A 25,140-nucleotide genomic window follows, 5' to 3' on the forward strand; every position below is an offset into this window, starting at 1 on the left:
AGCTAAAGGAGACTAAGAAAGTGATGTTGGAACGAAATGAGAATATTAATAAGGAGAAATTATGAAAAGGAGTAAAATACAAATTATGGAGCTGAAAAGTACAAAAACTGAAATTAAAATCTTACTAGGTATGTTCTAGTGCTTTTATTAAGCAGAATGAAAAATAAGCAAATTTTAGGATAGGACAATTGAAATTATTCTGAGGAGACCAAAAAAAGAATGAAGAAAAGTGAACAAAGCCTCCAGAACCTTTGTGGCACCATCAAGAGGACTGGCATATGTATCATTGGAATCTCTGAAGGAGAAGAGGGAAAGAGACAGAAAGAATGTTTGAAGAAATTAAGGCCAAAGAGTTCCCTAATTTTTGAAATACAATAATTTATACACATAAGAATTGTAATTAAATCCATGCCACCAAAGAACCATGCTGAAGCACATTAAAATTATATTGGTGAAAACCAAAACAAGAGAGAATCTTGAAAGTGGTGAGAGAGAGACTCTTAATCAAAAGACAGATATTGGCAGAATGGATATAAAAAATTATCCAACTATAGGCTATCTACAAGAGACCCACTTTAGATCCAAACACACCAAATAGGTTAGTGAAAGGTTCTTCATGTAAACGATAGGTACTTCATGCAAACAGATAACTGAAAGAGTGGTAGAGGCTATACTAATAAAACATAGCAACTTTACAGTGTAAGTAAAAAAAAAAAAAACAATCTACAAGAGACAAGAATATTATTTTTTGATGAAAAGATCAATACATCAGGAAGATGTAACAATTAAAAACATATATGCACCAAACAATACAGTCCTGAAATTATGAAAGAAACGTTGGATGGAGAAATAGTTCTACAGTAATAATTAGTAATATTCCACTTTCCAAGATAGACAGACTGTCTAGACAGAAGGCCAATAGAAAACTTTAAATCATCTAGACCTAATAGACATATAGAATACTACAGCCAACAACAGCAGGATATACATCCTTTTTAAATCCATATGGAATGCTGTTCAAGATAGACAGTATTTTACACCATTAAACAAGGATTAATTTAAAAAGATGAAAATCACATGAAGTGTCTTCTCCAAAGAAAATGGGATGAAGCTAGAAATCAATAACAAAGGACAAACTGGAAAATTCACAAGTGTAGGATAATTAAACAACACATGCTTAATGAATTGATGAAGGAGTATGGGAAATTAGAAGATACTTAAAGATGGATGTAATGTGTGAAGGAGATTAAGAGGTACAAACTTTTGGTTATAAAAAAGTCATGGGATTAAAAGTATGGTTTAAGGAATATAAACAATAATATTGTAATATACTTATGGTGAGCATTTCATAATGTATATAATGGTTGAATCAATATGTTATACATCTGAAAATAATATAACAATATTACAAGTCAATTATACTTTATAATTAAAAATAGTAAATAGCAGAAAATATAATGGGATAACTGATGTGTACACACATGCACAAATACACACAAAAGTCTATTAAAATTCTAATGGAAGGAATAAATGAATGACAATAAGTCCAATAAAATCAAAGTCTTGTTGACAAAATAACAAAACAAAAAGTACAAGTGAATAAAAACAAAATAAATTATAGGATACAAATGAAGACTATTTTCAGGGGAAAAGTTATACCAATATATACCTACATTTAAAGAGATCTCAAATCAGGAACCTAAATTTACACCTTAAAATTAGAAAAAGAAGGGCAAAATTGCAGTGGATAAAAATGAAATAGAGAATAGAAAAATAACAGAGAATTGATGATACCAAAAATGTTTCTTTGAAAAGATAATTAAATTGACAAAACTCTTAGCTAAACTAACAAAAAACAGGGAAGATGCAAATTTTAAAACCAAAATTGATCTTAAAAGTTTAAATATAGGAGCATTGGTTTGGAGAATAAGTGTGTTGGTTGTAAAGACAAATAATTAGAACCTGAGGTTAGTTTGAATGGGAATCACACAATTTTTAAAATTATGTATCATGTTTTTATTTCTAAAAAAAAAACAGTTGGTGGGAATGCAAGCTGGTGCAGCCACTCTGGAAAACAGCATGGAGGTTCCTCAGAATGTTGAAAATAGAACTGCCCTATGACCCAGCAATTGCACTATTGGGTATTTACCCTAAAGATACAAATGTAGTGATCCAAAGGGGCACATGCACCCGAATGTTTATAGCAGCAATGTCCACAATAGCCAAACTATGGAAAGAACCTAGATGTCCATCCACAGATGAATGGATCAAGAAGATGTGGTATATATACACAATGGAATACTATGCAGCCATCAAAAGAAATGAAATCTTGCCATTTGCGACAACATGGATGGAACTAGAGCGTATCATGCTTAGCGAAATAAGTCAAGCAGAGAAAGACAACTATCATATGATCTCCCTGATATGAGGAAGTGGTGATGCAACATGGAGGCTTAAGTGGGTAGGAGAAGAATCAATGAAACAAGATGGGATTGGGAGGGAGACAAACCATAAGTGACTCTTAATCTCACAAAACAAACTGAGGGTTGCTGGGGGGAGGGGGTTTGGGAGAAGGGGGTGGGATTATGGACATTGGGGAGGGTATGTGCTTTGGTGAGTGCTGTGAAGTGTGTAAACCTGGTGATTCACAGACCTGTACCCCTGGGGATAAAAATATATGTTTATAAAAAATAAAAAGTTAAAAAAAAAAAAAAAAAGTCTTCCCATTCACAAACCTCAACAAATCTTGTGGTTTTCTTAGTTTCTCAAAGAGTCTTATTCTTTTCTGTGCTTTTGTGATGCATAACCTTGGGTAAACTTAGAAATCTCTTCATCTTATCATTAACAGGATTATCATTTTAATCAATGATGAAAAAATTTTTAAATTTTGGGGAACTGTTAGTTTTCCCAAGAAAATTCATTTTTCTTCTTCCTTCTGGCTAATCTACACATTTTTTTTTCTCCTGTTTCACAGACTCTTGGCATTTTCAAGCCGTTACAAGGCACATCTAAATGTCTGACCTCTTTGAAAAATTGCTTTATAGTGTTCTTCCTTTTTGTAAAAAAGAAATAAAAAGTCCTAATAACGATTTGTAGTAATGAGTCTCTGCTATTCATATTACCTGAAAAAATGTGAAGCACTATCTATAAATAATTAATTTTTTGTGTTCTTTCAAAGATTGACACACTTTTGAAAATTAGTGTACACTCATTGCAAATTCCTATTTCATTTTAAAAAGATACATCATATGGACACTGAATTTTATTTTAAGCAGGAACATATTAGGAACTCAGTATCTAGATGTTACAAATGGAACTAAATATCATGCTCCTCAACAGCCATTATATTACCTAATGTCTAAACATTCACTGTACTTATGTTCATGGCTAAAAATAAAGTTTGTGAGCAACATCTGTCTTAATATCTCATATTTAATTATGGAATCATAATGATTTAACTATTTACTACTGAGATCTTCTTGTCCAACTTCCTCATTTTATAAAAGAGACTTTTATGACTCAACTTTTTTCATTCTGATGGCTAAATTAATAAAGTATGAAGAAGTATTATTAGAGGAATTTTTATTGTAAAGAGAAATTACTGAACTACTTTTAGACAAGACTGGCCATAAAACCTAAGAATCAAGTACTCTTACATAAATTGTTAAATTTATTTTTACTTTAGATCTATGTTAAAAAATCAGACTAAGCAATTAATGAAAATATAATCTAGTTCTGAGTCCAGCAAATGTTCCCTGTAAAGGGCTAGAGAGTAAACAGACCATGCAGTTTCTGATACAGCTTCTCAACTTTTTGTCATTGTAGCATGAAAGCAATCATAGGCATATAAAAAGAATGAGTAAGGCTGTGGCTGAGTTCCAGTAGAAATTCATTTAAAAAACAGGAGATGGGATGGGGGCTCCTGGGTGGCTCAGTGGGTTAAAGCCTCTGTCTTTGGCTCAGGTCATGATCCGAGGGTCCTGGAATTGAGCCCCGCATTGGGCTCTCTGCTCAGCAGAGAGCTTGCTTCTCCCTCTTGCTCTGCCTGCCTCTCTGCCAACTTGTGATCTCTGTCTGTCAAATAAATAAACAAAATCTTTAAAACAAAAACAAAGCAGGAGATGAACTGAATTTGGTCAGTGGGCCACTATTTGTTGATGCCTGATTTAGTGTTCTGTAGGGTAATTACGATTTAAGTATCCAGAAAATTCTTTAACATATTGACTTCATAGAAATGAAAATATTGTATGTTAGTCATCTGAGAAGATTCGAAGTAAAACTTAAATTGCTTATAATTACTAAATACTTCCAAATACATTATCTCAATTGAGTCCAAGATCAAGTCTATGACCTAAATTTATTAAGCAATTCTTATTAAATGCAATTAAGGATTTATTTTGCTTTGTTCTATGTTTAGATATCTTCAGGTTTATTTTTCTGATTAAAATATTTTAGTCTTAAGTTAAACCTGGATAATTGACCTATTTTTTAAGTTTGCTTTGTAATTCAGATGTACCTGAAACTGATGAAACCTAATTCAGATGTCTTTGAAACTGATGGTTAGGACTAATGTTCGCATATGGCTGAAAATTAGTTTACTGGTATGGTTAATAAACAAAGGCAAACTGCTCAAATCTACCATATCTTAAAGGGTCATCTTTGGATTAGTAGAGCCATAAAGTCAGCTTACAGTTTCTATAAAATTATTGTTTTAAAAATACTTCTAAAGAAGTATTTTCTTTTGGATGCTGAGGCAGATGTAAGAATGAATGGCCTTTGCTTCACCATGTGGAAGTCAGTACTCCCTGTATTCTATAGGGTCCTTATGAGTACTTTTTGAGGCTTCTGTGGAAGTAAACAAGTAACCTATGGCTCTGTGCACATTATAGAAGCCCATTCTTCACTAATATATTAAAATCAAGCATAAGATTTTCCATCTGTCCTGGAAATTTTCCAAGGTATACAGCATGCCACTAGTAATTTTCTCTGTTTCTCACATTAATGGAATAATGATGAATTTTTTTAAAGATTTTATTTATTTATTTGATAGAGAGAGATCACAGATAGGCAGAGAGGCAGGCGGGGGTGGGGGCCGGAACCCTGCCGAGCAGAGAGCCCTATGTGGGGCTCAATCCCAGGACCCCGGGATCATGACCTGAGTCAAAGGCAGAGGCTTTACCCCACTGAGCCACCCAGGTGCCCTACAATGAATGTTTTCAAAGAATTGCCCTTACTACCTGAGGTCTTCTGAAAGCTCCTTTTTGTCCTCTTCTTTTCTTCTTGCTTCTAGCACTCCTTCTGCTCATATTTCTTTTTCTCTTCTTCTACTTTTTCTTTTAAAAATGTTCTATTTCTTGCAGCTATTTAATGATGATATCCTCTTTTCTACTAGGGATATCATTAAAAGAGAAGTGAGGATGAGATGGTTAGAATATCAATATACATGTCATGAAGTGAGAAATCTTTAGAAATTACTGCTGTCATATGAAACAAAACAGTAATTTTCTTTTTAACCAATGTGTCCATTTGAACATTGGTAATATATTAGCATTTACTTAAAAAGATGAACATTTAAACTGATAATTAAATATCTTTTATATCGCTAGTTTCAAGCTAAAGCAAAATTAAGATTAACTTAATCTTAAACAAGATTAATTCTTGATCTTTAGAATTAATTTTGCATTAAGTATTTAAATGCTATATTTATCATTTATCACAGAATATTAAAATTTAATGAGTTTCTTGATAAAAACCAGGTGAATGAAACACAAGAAAGACCATGTATGAAGAACCCACAGTTGACATTATACTCAGTGGTAACAAAATGAGAACTTCCCCCCTAAGATCAGGAACAAGAAATAAGGATGTCCACTCTCACCAGTTTTATTCAGCATAGTTCTGGAAGTTGTAGCCACAGCAATCAGGAGACAGAAGAAGTGAAAGGCTTTTAACTGGTAAGGAAGAAGTGAAACTTCCACTACTTGCAGATGACACGCTACTCTATATAGAAAACCAAAGGATTCCACCAAAACACTACTAAAACTGATAAATTAACTCATTAAAGTCACAGGATGTAAAAATAGTGTGCATAAAACTGTTGCAATTCTATATCCTTAATAATGAAGTAGTAGAGAAATCAAGGGAAAAAAAAATTTACAGTTGCTCAAAAATAATAGGACACCTAGGAATAAACCTAACCAAAGAAGTAAAACACATGTACTCTCAAAACTATAAAACACTGATGAAAGAAATTAAAGATAATACCAAAAAAATGGAAAGACATTCCATGTTCATGGATTGGAAAAATAAATATTTTTTATAAAAATAAAAAATAAGAATAAAAATAAAAATATTTGTAAAATAACCGTCTTATCTGAAGGAATCTGCAGATTTAATGCAATCCCTATCAAAATGCCAACAGACTTTTTCCCAGAACTAGAACAAACAATCCTAAAATTTGTATGGAACCACAAAAAGACCCTAAATGGTCAAAGCACTCCTGAAGACAAAAAACTGTGTGTATCACAATCCCAGATTTCAAGATATACTAGATATACTACAAGTTCCTAGTAATCAAAGCAGTATGTTATGGGCACAAATAGATATCAATGGGATGGAATAGAGAGCCCAGAAATAAGCCCACATTTATATGGTCAGTTAACCTTCAACAAAGGAGGCAAGAATATGCAATGGGAAAAAGACAGTTTCTTCAAGAAATGATGTTGAGAAAACCAAACAGCTACATGCAAAAGAATGAAACTGGATCACTTTCTCACAGTGTACATGAAAATAAACTCAAAATTGATTGAAGACCTAAATGTGAGACCTGAAGTCATAAAAACCCTAGAAGAAAGCAATTAAGTAATTTTTCTGATATGGGCTATAGTAACATTTTTCTGGATATGTCTCCTGTGACAAAGGAAACAAAAGCAAAAATGAACTATTGGGATAAATAAAAATAAAAAGCTTTTGCACAGCAGAGGAAACAATCAACACAACTAAAAGGCAACCTGCAGAATGGGAGAAGATATCTGCAAGTGATACAATGAAAGGTTAGTATCCAAAGTATATAAAGAGCTTCTCAAACTCAACACCCAAAACTGAAATAATCTAATTAAAAATGGTCAGAGGACATGAAAATACACTTTTCCAAACAAAACGTCCAGATGGCCAACAGATAAATGAAAAGATACTCAACATCAGGGCAAATTGAAACTACAATGAGCTATTACCTCATGCCTGTCAGTGTGGCTGAAATAAAAGGCACAAGAAACAAGTCTGAGAATTAGAGGAAAGGGAGCCCTGTGCACTATTGGTGGGAATGCAAACTGGAGCAACTACTATGGAAAATAGTATGGGGGTTCCCCAAGAAGTTAAAAATAGCACTACCCTAAAATCCATTAATTCCAGTGCTGGATATTTACCAAAGAGCATGAAATCACTAATTTGAAAGGGTACATGCACCCCTATGTTTATTACAGCATTAAACAATAGCCAAATTATGGAAGCAACCCAAGTGTCCATCCATTGACAGATGAATGGGTAAAGAAGAGGTGGTATACACATACACACATACTATTTTATATATACATAATAAATAATTATAATATAAGTAATTATATATGTATATATTTATATGTACACACACACGCACACCCCTGCATATATACCGCCTCTTTATACACATACATACAAACACACACATTGGAATATCATGAGCCATAAGAAAGAATTCCATTTGCTACAACATGGATGGAGTTCAAGGTTATAATGTTAAGTGAAATAGTCCAGTTAGAGAAAGACAAATACCCTCTGTTTTCACTTGTATTGAATTTTAAGAAACAAAGCAAACAAACAAAGGAAAAAATAGACAACCCAAAAAACAAACTCTTAACTATAGAGAACAAATTGTTGGTTACCAGAGAGGGGGTGCGTGGGGGAATGGATGAAATAGGTGAAGGAGATTAAAGATATACTTTCATGATGATCTCTGAGTAATGTATAGAATTGTTGAATCACTGTATTGTATACCTGATATTAATGCAACACTGTATGCTAAATCTACTGGAATTAAAAACAATAAAAAACCAGATGCATGGAACAGTATTTTAAATCATTTATTCCCTTTGCATATGATAATTTGGTAAAGTGAATGTAGTATTTTAAAAAGCATATCTGAATGTACTTACTATTTTCAGTAATATAAATGGAAAACAATTAGAAAAATTCTACCTATAACAACAGTTCTATATTATTTATTAAAAGGTAGTACATGTAAAAGTAAAAAAAGTAGTACATGTAAGAGTGATTTTCCAAAATTGATATATTCTTTAAATGCTTTTATGTATTTTCAGATTTCTTGGATAAACAAACAAATATCAAAATGCTATTCTCATTAACTACAAAGGCAAATTAACTACAAAGGCAAATTACTGAAATAAAAGCTCACACAAATTAAATAGTAATGTTATCTAAAACCAAAACCATTACAAGTTTTATATTAAATTTACTTTTATAATGATAAGAGACCCTAAATGTTGGAATAAATACAGTGACCTGAGGAGAATGTTCTATTTTATCTAAGTGCTCAATAATATTAAAACCCAAACTCATAAACCACTTAAAATGTGCCTGGATTTATTCTGAGTACTTTAGATATAGAAGTCTGTTTAATAACCCATACCTACCCTGTATTAGTTTCCTGAAGGGTAGCTTAAAACAATAGAAATTTATTCTCTCACAGTTCTGGAGGCCACAAATCTGAAATCAAGGTATAGGGAGAGAAATATTTTCTTGAAGGCTCTTCGGAGAGAACATGTTGCATGCCTTTCCTTTAGTTTCTGGTGTCCTCAAGCAGTCCTTGACATCCCTTGGCTTGCAGCTGCATCAGTCTAGTGTCTGTCTCCACTGTACCATGGCCGTCTCTCTGTGTATCTTTGTCTTCACAGGACCTTTTCTGATTCTAAGGACAACAGTCCTATTGGATTAGGATCTACCCTAATGACTGTATCTTAATTGATTACATCTGCATGGATCCCTTTTCCAAGGAAGGTCGTATTCACGGGCCTCAGGAGTTAGGACTTAAATATATCTTTTTGGAGGACACAGTTCAAGACATAACACAGCCTTGAGGAAAGCCTTTTATTTAAAACTTGTTATTTACATTTTGTAAACAGGGAAATGGAAGCTTGGAGCACTTAAATGATTTACCACAATTATATATTAAACAAGTAGCTAAGCTGTATTTTGAAGTCAGACAGCTGGACTTCAGAATATTTTCTTAATTGGGGTTTATTTCCCAATCACAGGAAATACTTGGAATTGTCATCCTTTGCCTCCCCTTTTGACTTAGGCAAAATATTTATATAAAATGCAATTAAACTGGAATAAACTCTCCTAAACAAAAATATCCTCAACTGATTTTTTAAGTATATCTAAAAAGCAGGGAAGTGTGTAAACCTGGTGATTCACAGAACTGTACCCCTGGGGATAAAAATATATGTTTATAAAAAATAAAAAATTAAAAAGCATATGTTCTCTCCGCACTGAAAACTACCTTTGCAAGTACAAAATAGTCACCTTGAAACCTGAATCCAAGGAACAAACACAGCCTGGAAGATTTGAACAATACTGTTGTCTCTTTTTTGTTTACAACTTCAAAAATGGCCTCATAGAACACTGCCAATCACTTACAAGGGTCACTAAGCTATATCCCAGCAGTTTGAAATTCTTTTTATGAGTATTAGGAAAGCAAATACCAATCTTGTATGTTTCTCCCCATGGGATGGAGTTACAGATATAGCATTTTATAATATTCATGTTGAAGGAAGATATTTTTGTAGGTATTAAAAAAAGCAACAGTGTAAATAACAATGAAAAATGTTTTTATAAAAACATTGTACTGCATCCCAATTCAGTGAATTTGGATCGAACACCAAGAAGTGGCATTTATACACAAATGAACACATTTTACGAAGGTAATATCGTGTTGACTTACATATATCTACAGTCTCAGTGCCTAGCCTGGTACTCAAGGGAGGGAATTTGCATGATTGAAGGATATAGAAGATAATGTTTCTGTTGTCAGGGAGTACAGATGTTTAAAGTGTGAGTAGATGGGTAAGACAAAGAACAAGTATAATACAATTTAGAATATGATCATGAAATAATGGAGAGACTAGCAACATTTTAGGAAATGCAGAAAAAGGCTAGGTTAAATCTACGTGAAAAAGTTAAAGTTTAGCTAAAATTCTATAAAGTTAGAAATTATAGGGAAATCATACTGAAGTTGCAAAACAATTATTTTAATATCTCAGGCTAAAAAGTTTTGTATGATTTTTTTTTTAAGATTTTTTTATTTTTTTGACAGACAGAGATCACAAGTAGGCAGAGAGGCAGACAGAGAGAGGGAGGAAGGGAAGCAGGCTCCCCACTGAGCAGAGAGCCCAATGATGCGGGGCTCGATCCCAGAACCCTGGGATCACAACCCGAGCCGAAAGCAGAGGCTTTAACCCACTGAGCCACCCAGGTGCCCCAGTTTTGTATGATCTTTAATTCATTTTCTCACCCCTGTCTCACACTCCAACCTCTGGTTTACTTTCAAAATATATTCACAGAATTTGACTGCTTCCCACTTTCTCTGCGACCCCCTCAGTCCAAGTCAACGTTCACTCACCTATATTGTTGGAATAGCTCTTTGGTCTCCCTAATTTTGTACTTGCCCTCATTCAGTCTGTTCTCACATAGCAGCCAAAATGATTCTATTAAAATTTGCAATATTTTGTATCATTTTTCTACCCCAAACTCTGCAGTGGCTATTCATCACATTCAGATTAAAAAACGACTCTCTTAAAATAGATTACAAAGCCCTCTGACCTTTTATTCTTTCTTGTCTGTTTTATTCCAGCCATTCTGACCTCTAGGTTCCTCAAAGAGTAGGAATCCTTTTGCCTCAAAACTTTGCACTTGGTGTCTCTACCTGTTTTGTTTTTCTCGAAATATCTCCCTTTGCTCACTCATTTTCTCTCTAATCAGAACTTTCCTTCTCAGTGTACCTTCTTTGGTTACTCAATAGGACAAGCTTATTTATCTTGTATCCACATTGATGCTTTTATTTATTTTTTTCTTAACCCTAATTATGATCTAGTATATTATACATCAGCCAACTTTTTCTTTTTTTCCTGTCTTCTCCACTGGATAGTAAGCTCTGTTATACCTGAGATGTTACCTCTTTTGTTAATTGCTCTGTGTCCCATTTTCTAGAACTATAGCTTGGATAAATTATATACTCAGTTAATTTTTGTTGAACAAATTAATGATTGATAACTGAGGTTTTGAGCCTAAAAGCCATGAGATAGTATTAAGGGAATTAAGCAGAGCCCACTATGCTTTTTTTTTTTTTTTCCCTTCAACTCAAGTATCACTGTTTCCCTTTTTCTTGAATCTTGAACCCTGAATTTTTTTTTTTTTAATGTATTACACAGTGATGTGCTTCATGGGTGCCTTTCCCAGTAATAAGGGATGAACATTGATTGATCTAAACCAATTAGTAAATTAAGTCTCTTTGTTAATCCATTTAGGCATAAGAATATGACTCCCCTAAATAATGAAATGTAAAGGGAAGTATTCGCTTGACTCATGAGGAAGTATTTTTTCTCTGGTATTGAAGATACTGCCTTTCTGTCTTTTGATACCATTGAAGAGATATACATGGGTAGGGGATATGTAGGCATCATGAATTAAGGAGAAGACAGCCAGGAGAATAGTGACTGAACTGATTCCTTGATGCACCAAGAAGTACAACTTTGGAAATTCATAGACTCTGGGCTACTTCTAATGTGAAACAGTAAATTCTTTACTCATTCAGGCTATTATAGTTGAATTTTGTGCTACTTATTGAAATTACCTTACATTTATACCTGTGGTTTATAAAAATACCTAAGTCAGGAGGAGAAAGAGGCCTTTGTTCTCTTCGTCTTTGATTTTAATATCATGTATGTATTTTTTTTTTTTTTGCTTCAGACCAAAAGAAAAATTTGAAGGAACCTACCAAAATTTATGGGTTTAATCATGCAGAGGAGATGTTATCTATGCTAGCAAAGAGAAAAACTAGTTGGAAAGCAAAAATAAAGCTAATTGCAAACCCAACAAGCACAACTGAATAACTAAAGATAGGCTGTTATTTATTTCTGAATTCCTGAGTAGCCAAATCAGAAACAAACAATTAATTAAGAGAAGTACAATAGTCATAACATCAGATTTTTCTTAACAGTTGTTTAGAAGAACACATGTTCCTGTTACAGAGACCTTCAGAAAATGATTTTTATGATTCCTAGTGGGCAACATTCTTAGCAATATACCTGGACAATTAAAAAGTTTCTGATTGTCACTTCTTCCCATTCCCAGGATACAACCTCATACAAAGCCACTTGGAATTATATTATATCCATGTTATGTCTACTTTGGCCCTCTCTGACACATACAATTAAATTCTGATGCAGAGTACCAAGATACTTCCTATCAAAAAAAGTAAAAGTGTAGACATTGTGTCTACTGTCATGGAATTTAGATAGAAAATATATATAAATAAGATAAGATTTTTTGTTTCATACAGAGTAGCTTATGGGAGATGAACATTCCAACCTAGAACAAAAACGACAAGACTAAATCTGGTCAAAACATTTTTTTTAAACATTTGAAAAAATAAAAGGTCTTCCACAGCAATCATAATTTGAAGGTAGGATCCCCCCCAAAAAAAAAATTAACTACAGAGTTGAACCAAAAATCATGAAGGCATTTTCTATTTGAGGGGATATTTGCCAATTAGTGATATCGAACAAAGACCAAAAATCCCACAATTTGCCAAGAATGTGAGAAGATAGCTGATTTTATTTACAGTGCTAGAAAAAAAAAGTTGAGACTTGAGTAACAAGAAACTTAAAAATTTCGGAGCTAAGATACCATACCAGTGGTAAGAGAGACTCAGTGGTTTATCTCTAAGACATATACAGGGGAAGAACAAGTCTCACTATTCTGAGGAGATAAAAATTGAAGTCTGTGACACACAAGTAACCCATACTTTTCGGCTGTGCTTCTGGAGAAGTACATCCTAATAATGGACATGAATTCCAGGTAGATGAGCCTTTAAGTAAAAACAAACTGCAATGGTGCCTGGGTGGCTCAGTTGGTTAAGCAGCTGCCTTCGGCTCAGGTCATGATCCCAGCGTCCTGGGATTGAGGCCCACATTGGGCTCCTTGCTCAGCAGGGAGCCTGCTTCTCCCTCTGCCTCTGCCTGCCATTCTGTCTGCCTGTGCTTGCTCTCTCCCCCTCTCTCCCTCTGATAAATAAATAAAATCTTTAAAAAAACAAACAAACAAACAAAAAACTGCCATGCAGTTTTGAACAAGTAACTTTAATATGAGCTTACTGTATCTGTCTGTAAGAGAAGAGGGAGAAGCTTATTTTAGAAAAAAGACATCATCCAAAGCCTCTATAAAATTTCTTTTAAGTTTTTCATAGTCAATGTCCACTCTTAAAATATCTGTGGTTAAGAGGGAAAATAAAAATAATAAATGTAGACCTAAAGATAATAAGGTTATTGAAATTACTATTAATTGATTTAAGTCTAAAATATGTCAAAAGTTACATATGGTCATTAAAATAAAACATTGTCATCTAGATAAAATCAAATAGAAAATTTAGAATTCTGAAAAACTAATAGAAATAGAGAATTCAATAGAGGTTTAGTAATAAACTGGACAAAATAGATTAGCAAACTGGAGTAAGTCAGTAGTAAATATTCTAATTGGAACACAGCAAATGGTTAGGGTAAAAATAGGAATAAGTGGAGGAGGAAGAAATTCTAAGCTTGTAATTAGAGTCTCGGGGGAACAAAAGAAAATAATTCAGAAATATTTAAAATATAATATATGTGATATTAAATCTAAAATTTCTAGAACGTGCACCCATATCAGTTAACTCAGGTCTATCTACTGTTTTGGTATTCCCTCTGTGGTCTAACAGCCATAGTATCCATCCCCACATATGTTCAGTTTTCTGCCAAAATATATTAGGAAATTCTTATAGTCATTTTATTTGTAAATTATTTCCTCCTGAGTTACAGGCATATCTAATGCCCTAGAGCATGCTGATGGGGGGCCATTAGTTTTGTGTCTGGTGGCACCCTGAGTAAAATGAGCATAACCTTCCAAAGCATCTTCTATAAATGAGGCTATCACTGTATTTTTTAAGCACAAAAGGCTCATCTTTTCAGAAAACAGAGAGCAAGATACTTCCACTCAAAAGAATCTCTGCTGCATTATGGTCCTTATATCATCATTACCAGCAAAATAGTCCAGCGCAGCAGCCACATGAACTCCCCATGCTTCATTCGATGTTTTATCACACTCAACCACAGGTTACATTTTGTGATTCCACTGCGGGCCATGGGTCACTAGCATTCCATTTCTCATTGGGAAGGAGACGGCATTGTAATCAAGCTCAAGGACAAAACTAACTCCCAAATGTTATCTTTAAAGGCCTGTCTTCTGGGACCACTCCCGATACCAATTTTATAGCAGTCTGAATCAAATCAAGAGACATAAACTATAAAGTGATATGATCAGGGAAAGTTTAGTGGGAGAAATGACTTAACATACAAGTGATTATGATTTACGAGAAATGTGACATCTTAGAATTGAGGGAAGACGATTTAGGGAAAGTGATACTTAGAAGGGTGGGCCACCCCTGGACTAGGGTTCAGATATCTGTAGGAAGGTGTACTCGCAGGCCACTGGGCAGAAGGAAGTTCACTGGCTTGCCTGGCCCCATCCATAGTTTTTGGACAAGCAGGAAACAACCCCCCAGAATACAGGAGGGACACAGGTGAGCCATCACCAGTGTGGCCAGGTACACAGGCATATAGAAGGAGTGAGGCATCAGTGTGAACAGAAAGCCAAAAAGGCCTGGTGTTTGTGTTGGGAGGTCCGTGGCATTCACAGGGCTGTAGCATTAGGAGAGCCCTGGGAGACAAACCACTGGGGCCTTAAGATAGGTGAACAGAGAAAGGTGGGGCTCTGGTGTGTGTAAAAGTTGTGTTTATGTTGAGAGAGCTGCAGCACAGTGATTACCAGCCTGAGCCAAGGCTGCAGCAGTGCCAGGAGATCACTCATGTAGCCAGAGCGTTTCTGACACCCATGTCATGGACCAAAAGTGCACCTCTGGAAATGGAAGGAGTGCTCCTTTCTCTTGCAGTGTTCCTCTAACAACCTCTACTGAGAAAGTTTCACATTGTGCTCACTTGTAAAATAAATTTTTAAAGGAATTATGTGCATTATCACAGAGCATGTATTGAAAGGTATATTTGGCACTGAGAGGTAGTAAATAAATAATTGCTGTGAATATGAAAGAATGATACATGTTTTTAATATTTAGAATTTATGCCACTAATATCCCTTGATACCAGTTGATTCCCTTCTGTAATAACCTTTGAAACCTGGATATTATTTAACTCTGAGTAATTCAAAGTCATATTCTACTGAATCCTTCTCCATAACATTTTTATTCATGCTGCCATCACATATTTTCACAATTTTTTGGTAAAGTTATGGCCATTACCTAAGAATCTATATATTCCAGTATGTTCATAGTGAAACCTAACTTATCATTTAAAGATGACTTACAAAATAGTAATTTTAAATATATTCAATTCACTACTTCATTTGATTGTGTAATCTGTGTAAACAGCTTTTTATTTTCATTTAACATTCTAAAAAGTTTGCAGTTCTAGATGTTTTCGCAATTTGGTTTTAATTCATTTTGTACAGCTGCTCAGTCAGCATGTGGCCAATAACACATCATATGCCTTGTCACATAATCTGGTGTGATTTAGTGAGAAGGAGAGATCGTTCCTCTCAGGGACTAAGGTGACTCAGGACACCAAGACAGTTGTCAGTTCTTAAAAGTTTTGATTGTACAACTTCTTCAATAAATGGATGTATTTGGTCCGTTCTGAACTATGATTAATCTTGAAGGAAACATACTGTCAACTTATTCCAAGTAGTCTTTTTGTTTTGTTTTTCTATGTTCTCATTTTGAGTATCATAAAACCTTGAAAAAGGGCCTGTTACTCTTTGAATGTTATTATTTAATCTTGAACATCATTCCTCTTAAAATACTATGTATTTCTGACTATTTGATATTTTATCCTATTTCTTATTCTGAGAGATTAAAATATTTCAGTTGCCATTTATATAGTTTCGACATATTCAAAAAATCTTGAAAACTTATATGTTAAAAACACATACACATGAGTATCTAGAATTTTGGTCTCAAGTAAATTGAATTTTTTATTTTTTAGATTTATATTTTTTATTATAAAAGCTTGAGAATATGCCAGATAAAATTTGTAGTTTGCAGACAGAAATGGAGCCACATACATGTGTGTCAGAACTTAAAAATCACATCTGCATATTTGTGCTCTACATTTTTTATAATCCATTTATCTCAACTTTGATACATTGTACATTGTGAACATATTACATTATACAAGATTCTATCAAATTTTTAACAGTAGGGTGAATCTCAGCATGATCTGACTCAAACCTTCATTTTATAGTTGTAAAATGAGCTGAGGTCTCAATAAATCTTAAAATATAACTTTTTTAAAGTATTTATTTCATCAAACATTTATTGATCTTCTGTATCTAAGATTATCCTTAATGGGTGTAATGACTCAGAAGGAGGGATATATTGTCTATTTTCAGCAAAAAAAAGACCAAGATTTTATTATGTATTGCTTTGGGTTGGTTTTTCCTTACTGCCTTTCTGATTTTTGCTTGTTTCTCAATGGTGTCAGGATTCAAAACTCTCAGCCTGATCTCAGTTGTTATAAGCTTCTTTAAAATGGGGGTTATGATAAGAATTGGTAGGAAAACAAAAATTTATCTTCTAATTTAAATTGGAATTCATAGCCTGTGAAATTCGTTAGTAACCTACGATATCAGTACTTGATTTGAGATAACAGGTTGGGAGAGATGGTTAATTCATGTGGCCAGAGTCAGCTGTATTGAAACCTTCGATCAAAATAGAATTGATTACCATCCCAAGACCTCCTGTTGAATTACTTTCCCTCAAGTATCCCCCATTTTCTAGTTACAGAATAAGCAGACTCTATATTTTAATGGTTATACCAAGTGCCTCTCCTTTGTTTGCACATAATGCTGAGTCTTACATAAATACCCCAGTAGTTCTTCTAAAGAAAACTGGTGGTTATTTTTAGAGAAGTCGCTGGAGAATTGGACAGAAGAGCACATAGCCCACAACCCTGCAAAATGTCTTCTAATTTGTAGTGGAACTGAGTAATATCTGTTACTTCCTTTTTTATTACTGAGTGCCTAAAAGAGGTAAGGGTTTTCTAGTGTGAATATTGCTTTGCCACAATGATTTGAGTTGTGCTTAACTTTCAAACAATGAATTTATTCTTAAAAGATGATATTTAAAAAAACATGCAGTTCAGTTTTTGCTTTAGCAAGATTGCCTGTTTAATGTAGTTCACTAATGTTTCTTTTGGCTTTTGTACTCATTATTGGTAATATCAGATACAATTTGGAGTTGTTAAATTTAGTAAAAACCCTAAGATTATTTCCTATATCGACTACAGAAATTTAGATGTGACATTTCATGTGCAGAGACTAATTTTAAATAATTTTTGTCAGTACTTAATAACCAGGGCCTTAAATGTGGCTGCCTGAAGTGAGGAACCTGGAAGCTTAAGATTCACTTGCTTCATAGTAAATCTGACTCAGAGAAAGAAAGGAATTTCAGTAAACAGTTAAAGTGAAGCAAATATTTTGATAGAAGGAGCACAGGATACTCTGGATACATTTAGCAAGAGTCTTCTAATTTAGTGAGGGGCCATTCTGTGTGGAAAGAAGAAAGTAAAAAAAAAAAATGTTGTTTCAACTAAATGGAGTGTCAGAAACAAAATAACAGGGAGTAAAATGGAATAGGCATAAAGTGAGGACAAAAACTGATCTTGGAACTTGTCCTCTGGGCATGGGATGCCACTGAAGGGACTTTAGAGGAGGTTAAAAAAAAAATAGGTTTATGTTTTTAATGTGAAGATAGTTGTGTTTAAATCCAAAGGTAGTTGTATTTGTTCACTGATTATACAAACATCTGCAAATGCTTATCAGATAATAATTTAGACTGTAGGTCTAAAAAGCCTTCTGAATTCAAGAGAACATTTTTCTTTTGGGGAATTTTGAAATTGCTCATTAAGATAATGAAAGCCTTGGATTTAATTCCTCAGATAAATGCCTTCCCCTTGGGGGTGCCCCTTAGGGTGGTGAGATTGAGCCCCACATTGGGCTCCACACTCAGCATCTGACTCTTGATTTCAGCTCAGGTCATGATCTCAGGGTTCTGGGATCAAGTGCCACATCAGAGGAAACATTTAGAAGTATAATTCCCTGCACTTCCTTTCCTGCTTGTTCTCTGGTTATTATTTTCTATGAAGGACATTTGCTTGAGATTTTAAAAAAGGAGATGTTATTGTTCTCTGGAGAACATCTACGTATTAAACGTCTTTAACTTTGGCTGATTTTAAATGTTTTCTTTTATTGCTTGTTTTAAGAATGTGATTATTATGTCCTTGAAATTGTCTTTGTGTTCATTCTGCTTGTGTTTTGTTGAGATTCTCAGGTGTAAGGGTTAATATATTTATCATATCTGAACAATTTGGGAGTCATACTCACCAGAAATACTTTATCTCCTTACCTACTCCATCTAAGAGTCCAATATTTCTGTGCTTCATTATAGGTAGGATTCATCAAGTTCACTAATCTTTTCTTCTTCAGTGTCTAGACTGCTATTAGTTATACCTAGTGTGTATTTAAATTTCAGATACTGTACTTTCATTGTAGAAGTTCCATTTCTCTTATTTTTTTTCCTTCTCATTGTGTCTTGTTTGTGTCTATGTTTAAATATTTTACCATCTTCATAATAACTGTTTTAAATATTATCTGCTCTCTATCCTCCCAGTTACTTCTGGCTATCTTTCTCTTTGTGATTTATCTACTGCTTACAGATCATATTTTCTTATTTCTTTATGTCCAGTAATTTTTTATTGGGTTTGAACATTTTGAGTATTATGTTTTTGGATATCTGGACCTTCCTTTAAAGAATGTTAGTTTGTTTAAGCAGGCAGTTACTTGTGGATATTTTTATTCTTACAGACTTATTTATTATTATTATTATTTTAATTTTTTATTTTTTATAAACATATATTTTTATCCCCAGGGGTACAGGTCTGTGAATCACCAGGTTTACACACTTCATACAGACTTATTTATGATGCTTGGTTAGGTGGATATCCATAATCTATAATCTATGACTGGTATAGCACTTCACTTTATACCTTAAGTTATGGTCATTCCTGGATCTCAGTTGATTTCCTTGGATGATTAATTGATGGTTGATGCTAAATATTACTTGATGGTTGATGCTAAAATATTGCTCAGCTCTGTGTAAGCTACAGTTTCAGTTTCTTAGTTCATGGTTTTATTTGTTCTTTCCTTGGTGTTTTTTTTTTTTTTTCCTATCCTCCTGGAGTATGCCCAGATTCTTATTCAGCAAGGTATTTAAGAAGACCCACATGTAGATTTGTGGAGTTCCTTCTCTGTTTATTTTCCTTCCCTCTGTTATTTAGCCTTGCAAATCCAATTACTTCAACTTCTGTAAAATCTTATCTATGTACCTGTGGTCAGCTAGACCACTGTGCTTTGCTCCTGGGTCCTCTGTGCACCAAGGTATAGGAAGCACCTTGAGTTAAGTCAGAAAACCGGACTAATTGGAAGGACTTATCTCATTTGTTTTACTTCTCTCAGAGCACTAAACTAACTGCCGGTTGTTCAACAAATGAAAATAATTGTTTCACGTATTTTGTTCAGATTTCTAATTCTGGATTGCATCTTTGAAGGATTGAAGTTGTATAGAAAGACATACAGTGCAGGGCACCAGGTGGCTTGGTTGGTTAAGCATCTGACTCTTGGTTTCAGCTCAGGTCATGAGCTTAGGGTGGTGAGATTGAGCCCCACGCTGGGCTCCACACTCAGCATAGAGTCTGCTTGAGATTCCTTCTCTCTCCCTCCCTGTTCCTCTACCTGCTCACATACCCTCTCTCTCTGTCTTTCTAAAATAAATAAAATCTTAAAAACTACAGTGGGGCAGCTGAATAGAATTGAGGATTTCTTATATGTCTTGCTTTGGCAGCTGGGTTACTGTTAAAAACTATCAGTGAGGTGGGAGGAAAAAGCAGGAAAGAGGGAAAACAGGAGGAGGCGTTAGGATGGGAACAGAAAAGATGGTATGTTCCCTTTTCATTTGTTGATTTTAGGTAGCAGAGTCAAATGGATATGTACTATAGGAAACTGAAGCCTAGTAAAGAGGTCTAAGTTAGAGACTCAGGTACTAAGTAAATAGTTAAATATTTTATTAGGCAACAGAGCAGGAAAAAAAAAAATTTGAATACGAAGAATCTTATGGGGGCACGTGGGTGGCTCAGTGAGTTAAAACCTCTGCCTTCAGCTCAGGTCATGATCCCAGGGTCCTGGGATCAAGCCCCGCATTGGGTTCTCTGCTCAGCAGGGAGCCTGCTTCCCCCTCTCTCTCTCTGCCTGCCTCTCTTCCTGCCTGTGATCTGTTTCTGTCAAATAAATAAACAAAATCTTAAAAAAAAAAAGAAAGAAAGAAAGAAAGAAAGAAAGAATCTTATGGATACTATTTGTTCTGCCTTCTTTATACTAGTACCTTAAAACATTACTGAAAAAGGAAATGTCCTGGATCATGGGGATCATTTCTTTAAATTGAAGCTATGTTATCTATGGTTTCTTTAATCAAATATGACAAATTGAATTGCCCAAGGGAAGAGCTAAGTCAAATTTCTCTACAACATAAAAACAACAACAACAAAACACACACACACACATACACACACACACACACGAAACAAGAGTATGGTGTGAACATGGGGAAGCAAAAGAAAGCAAGAAAGTATGTAACCAAGAAGCGAATGCTTAGACTCTAAGATCAGGGGCTTAAGCAGAAGGATAGAATTAACCAGTCAGGAAATGACAGGTGTTGGCAAGGATGCAGAGAAAGGGGATCCCTCCTACATTGTTGGTGTGAATGCAAGCTGGTGCAGCCACTCTGGAAAGCAGTATGGAGTTTTCTTAAAAAGTAGGAAATAGAGATACCCTACGACCCAGCAATTGCACTACTGGGTATTTACCCTAAAGGTATGAATGTAGTGATCTCAAGGGGCATGTGCACCCCAATGTTTATAGCAGCAATGTCCACAATAGCCAAACTATGGAAAGAACCTATATATCCATCAACAGACGAATGGATAAAGAAGATATTTTATTATATATATATATATATATATATATATATATATATATAATGCAGCCATCAAAAAAATCTTGCCATTTGCAAGACATGAATGGAACCAGAGGGTATTATGCTAAGTGAAATAAGTCAATCAGAGGACAATTATCATATAATCTCTCTGATATAAGGAATTTGAGAGGCAGGGCAGGGGTTAGTGGGAGGCAAGGGAGAAAAAAATGAAACAAGATGGGACCACGGAGGGAGACAAACCATAAGAGACTGTTAATCTCAGGAAGCAAACTGAGGGCGGCTGGGGGTGGTGGGCAGAGGATAGGGTGGCTGGGTGATAGACATTGGGGAAAGTATGTGCTATTGTGAGTGTTGTGTATTGTGTAAGACTAATGACTCACAGATCTGTACCCCTGAAATAAACAATACATTATATGTTAATTAAAAAAAAAAAAAAAGGAAAAAAAGAAAGATCCCACTGCACTCAAGGAAAGAGAAATCCCCCAACATCTTTCCTGGTTATTCTTCCAATATAACACACACGTGGGCCTACCTTACCACATTCTGATTGATACCAACTTTATCACCTTTTCCATTAAAGCCAAACTTGACTTAGTAGAGCCAATGATGGACTGTCTTTTTTTTTTTTCTTTTAAGATTTTATTTATTTATTTGACAGAGCGAGAGATCACAAGTAGGCAGAGAGGCAGGCAGAGAGAGAGGGAGAAGCAGTCTTCCCGTCGAGCAGAGAACCTGACGTGGGGCTCAATCCCAAGACCCTGAGATCATGACCTGGGCCAAAAGCAGAGGCTTAACCCACTGAGCCACCCACGTACCCCAATGGTGGACTGTCTTTGTGCCAAGTGTATATCCCTTGTATAACTGTGTAATGGCTGAAATTGTGAAACTGGGGCAAAATTATTGAGTGGCTCTAAGGATTGCCAAAGATCCAGGATTTGACCTATTACCATGCACACACATGGGAACCTATGCAGCTGACTGCTTAGTTCAGAGAGTAACTCAGCACGAGCACTACATTGTGGTCACAGTTGACTGGACCTTAAATGAAGGATTCAGAAGTTCCCCAGAGTTCCCATCATGTATTTCTAACCATAGGTACAACACTGAGCAGATGCCAGATGATTATGGAACCCCTCGGTTCTAATTCTTAAAAGAATGCCTCCCTTTACCAACTTTTTCTGTTGCCAGTTCCTGTTAGCAATATGCTATAGCAGAATTATTCTTTTTACTCGTTTCTCTGTTATGAGCTGAGTTTGGTTAAATACACTCACCTTTTGATGTTGTTTGGATACTTTGTATTGTCTTAAATACAATTGTATTGTCTTAATTGTATTGTCTTAATAAATCAGATGATTGCACATATTTAAAAAAAAAACATAAATTTTCAAAAGGGACGTATTTCTAAGGAAATTGATTTGTTCCTGAGAGTCATGTGTGGCATTTAAAGAAAATTGCCTGTAAGTATACATATAATTTGTTTATTCAACATATTTACTGTATCCTATTACATGGCAGGCATTGTTCCTAAGAGTCAAAGATACAGTGATGACCCAGAGAGCCAAAGTTCTTACTCTCATTTTACTGAGATATGTAGAAATCAGCAAATAAAATTAGTGAGTAAACATATAAGTAGTTATAAATGCCTTGAAAAATTAACAAGGTAAGGCAATGGAGAGTTCTATGAAGTGGCATTTTGATACTGTGATTAAGGCCTGAATAGAGAATTGGTGTTCCCATGCAGGGGACAATGAGTGCGATGATTCTAAAACAGGAACTAGCTTTGTATTTTCAAAACAGGCAAGAATATCAGAATATCCAGAAAGGAATAACTGAGTAGATAGAATGGGTGTGATCAGTAGTTCACAGTTATGGGAAGAGTCCTTACTAATGAATTCTTATTCCATGGAAACCATTGTGGCTTTTTTCCTTAGTGCAATGAGAAGCAGCCTTTGGGTGCGGGAGGGTGGTGGCTATGAAGTGACGCAATCTGATTATTGTTTTCATACGATTATTTGAGGAGGAAATTTTGCTGTAAAAACAGTAACAGAAAATTATATGTTAGGTGACATGGAGAGAAAAAAATGATCTATTTCAAGGAGGGATTCTAGAAGACTCTAAAATGGAGATATTTGATCAGAATCCTGAATGAAGTAAGGGAGTGAATCCTGTGGAAATCTCTAGGATGGATATTCTGGGCAGTTGCTTTTGAGGAATAGCAGTAAGTCCAGTATGGCCTGAATAGGGAGTCTAATGGGAAAAATGAAAGGCAGTAATTTTGGAGACAGAGATATAGGGCAGGTCATATAGTGCCTTTTACCCCATGGTCAAGTGCTGAGGTTTTTTTAGACAGATTTGAAGGTTATTGAGCAGGGGAGTGACATGCTTTGTCTTTTGCTGAAAGCATGATGCCATTTCACCGAGGTGGTTTTCACTGCCAGGTAGCAAATAGTTTTCAGAAGGAAAAAGGGGAAGCCGGAATGCCACTTCTGAAATTATTGCAGGAGTCCAGTTGAGAGATGGGGGTGGGGGGCAAAGTCATAATGGCTCTGCAGAGTGGGCGATTTGGGATAAATCTTACGTTAGATTCAAACAACGTGAAAACAGATTGCATGTTGAGTGTTAAAGGAGTCGAGGAAACTCTTTTTAATAGGATTTTAATATTCTTTTTCAACTGCTGATTTACAGATTTGTGGTCATTATGGTTTTTTTTTGTTTGTTTGTTTCCATTTAATCTTTTTGCTCTGTCAAGCCTCAGGATGAAAGGATAAACAACGAATAACCCCTCTCTCAAGCTTGGCCTCATTTCCCACTGTGTTATTTTTTCTTCTCAGATGTACGTATATGCTGCTGCACATAATTATACATTTTTGTATGGAGAAAAATAGAACATTCGATGCCTGATGAGCATCACAATAAACTTTTCTCATAAGTAAACTTCCTTACGGTGCCAGACACAAAATGTCAAGGAGTTCTTTAGCACTTTTCCACAGACATCAATGTTTCTATTCCCTGCTCAGCAGAGTTCTATATTCAGTGACATTACAAAGTCATTTGAAGGGAAGTTGCCTGGTGAGAGAGAAGATGATAGTCTTCTTCGTCTTTTAAGTAACTGAAAAATGTTTCAGCAAGACAAATTTCACAGTGTTCTAATTCTTTTTTTTTTTTTTTTTTTCTTTCTAAGTGGAAGTCCTCTTCTAAGTGAACATTTGAAGATCGGAAACCTAAGAAATGTCCTGATAACTGCTAGGAAAGAGAGAATGTCTTTCTGTATTCTTCCAGTCTCTCATTAAAGATACTGAATATTCTAAGAGAGAATGTCTAATTCTAGTAGGGCGGGTTGCTGATTCTGTTTTACGTTTTTGGGCAGTACACAGTAGTATAAAATAAACTATCTCTCCCCAATTCCTTTGTAATTTCAATTCAGCTAACTGTACTCACATAAAATACATTTAATCTAGGTCTCGCAGAATAATTAGGTTCTCGAAGAAGGGAGACTGGGGAAGACACACCAAGAGGCATAAGAAGCTGCTCAGAGTAAGTGCTGTCAAAAAGAAACTGCATCCAATGGAGTTAAAAAGTTAAAAAGGCAAGAAGACTTTACTCAAGATTACTGCAATAGAGGTTGAGACTACTGCAGTGGTGGAGAGGGACCTAACTCAACCCCACTGAAACAAAAGATGGAAGTGTTTGTAATGGTTTTTAAGCACTGGGTTAAGCTA

General features: G+C 35.0%; 1 pseudogene across 1 annotated transcript; it reads left to right on the plus strand.

Moving 5' to 3' along the window:
• The first annotated feature begins 21,026 nt into the window (after positions 1-21,026).
• LOC309848830 (rRNA-processing protein FCF1 homolog) lies at positions 21,027-22,565 on the plus strand (annotated as a pseudogene). Its single transcript has 3 exons — positions 21,027-21,121; positions 21,850-22,050; positions 22,265-22,565. The product of its transcript is annotated as an rRNA-processing protein FCF1 homolog (transcript).
• Positions 22,566-25,140: the final 2,575 nt, after the last annotated feature.

Source organism: Mustela nivalis (genome assembly GCF_964662115.1).
Source record: "Mustela nivalis genome assembly, chromosome: 15".
Lineage (NCBI taxonomy): Eukaryota > Metazoa > Chordata > Mammalia > Carnivora > Mustelidae > Mustela > Mustela nivalis.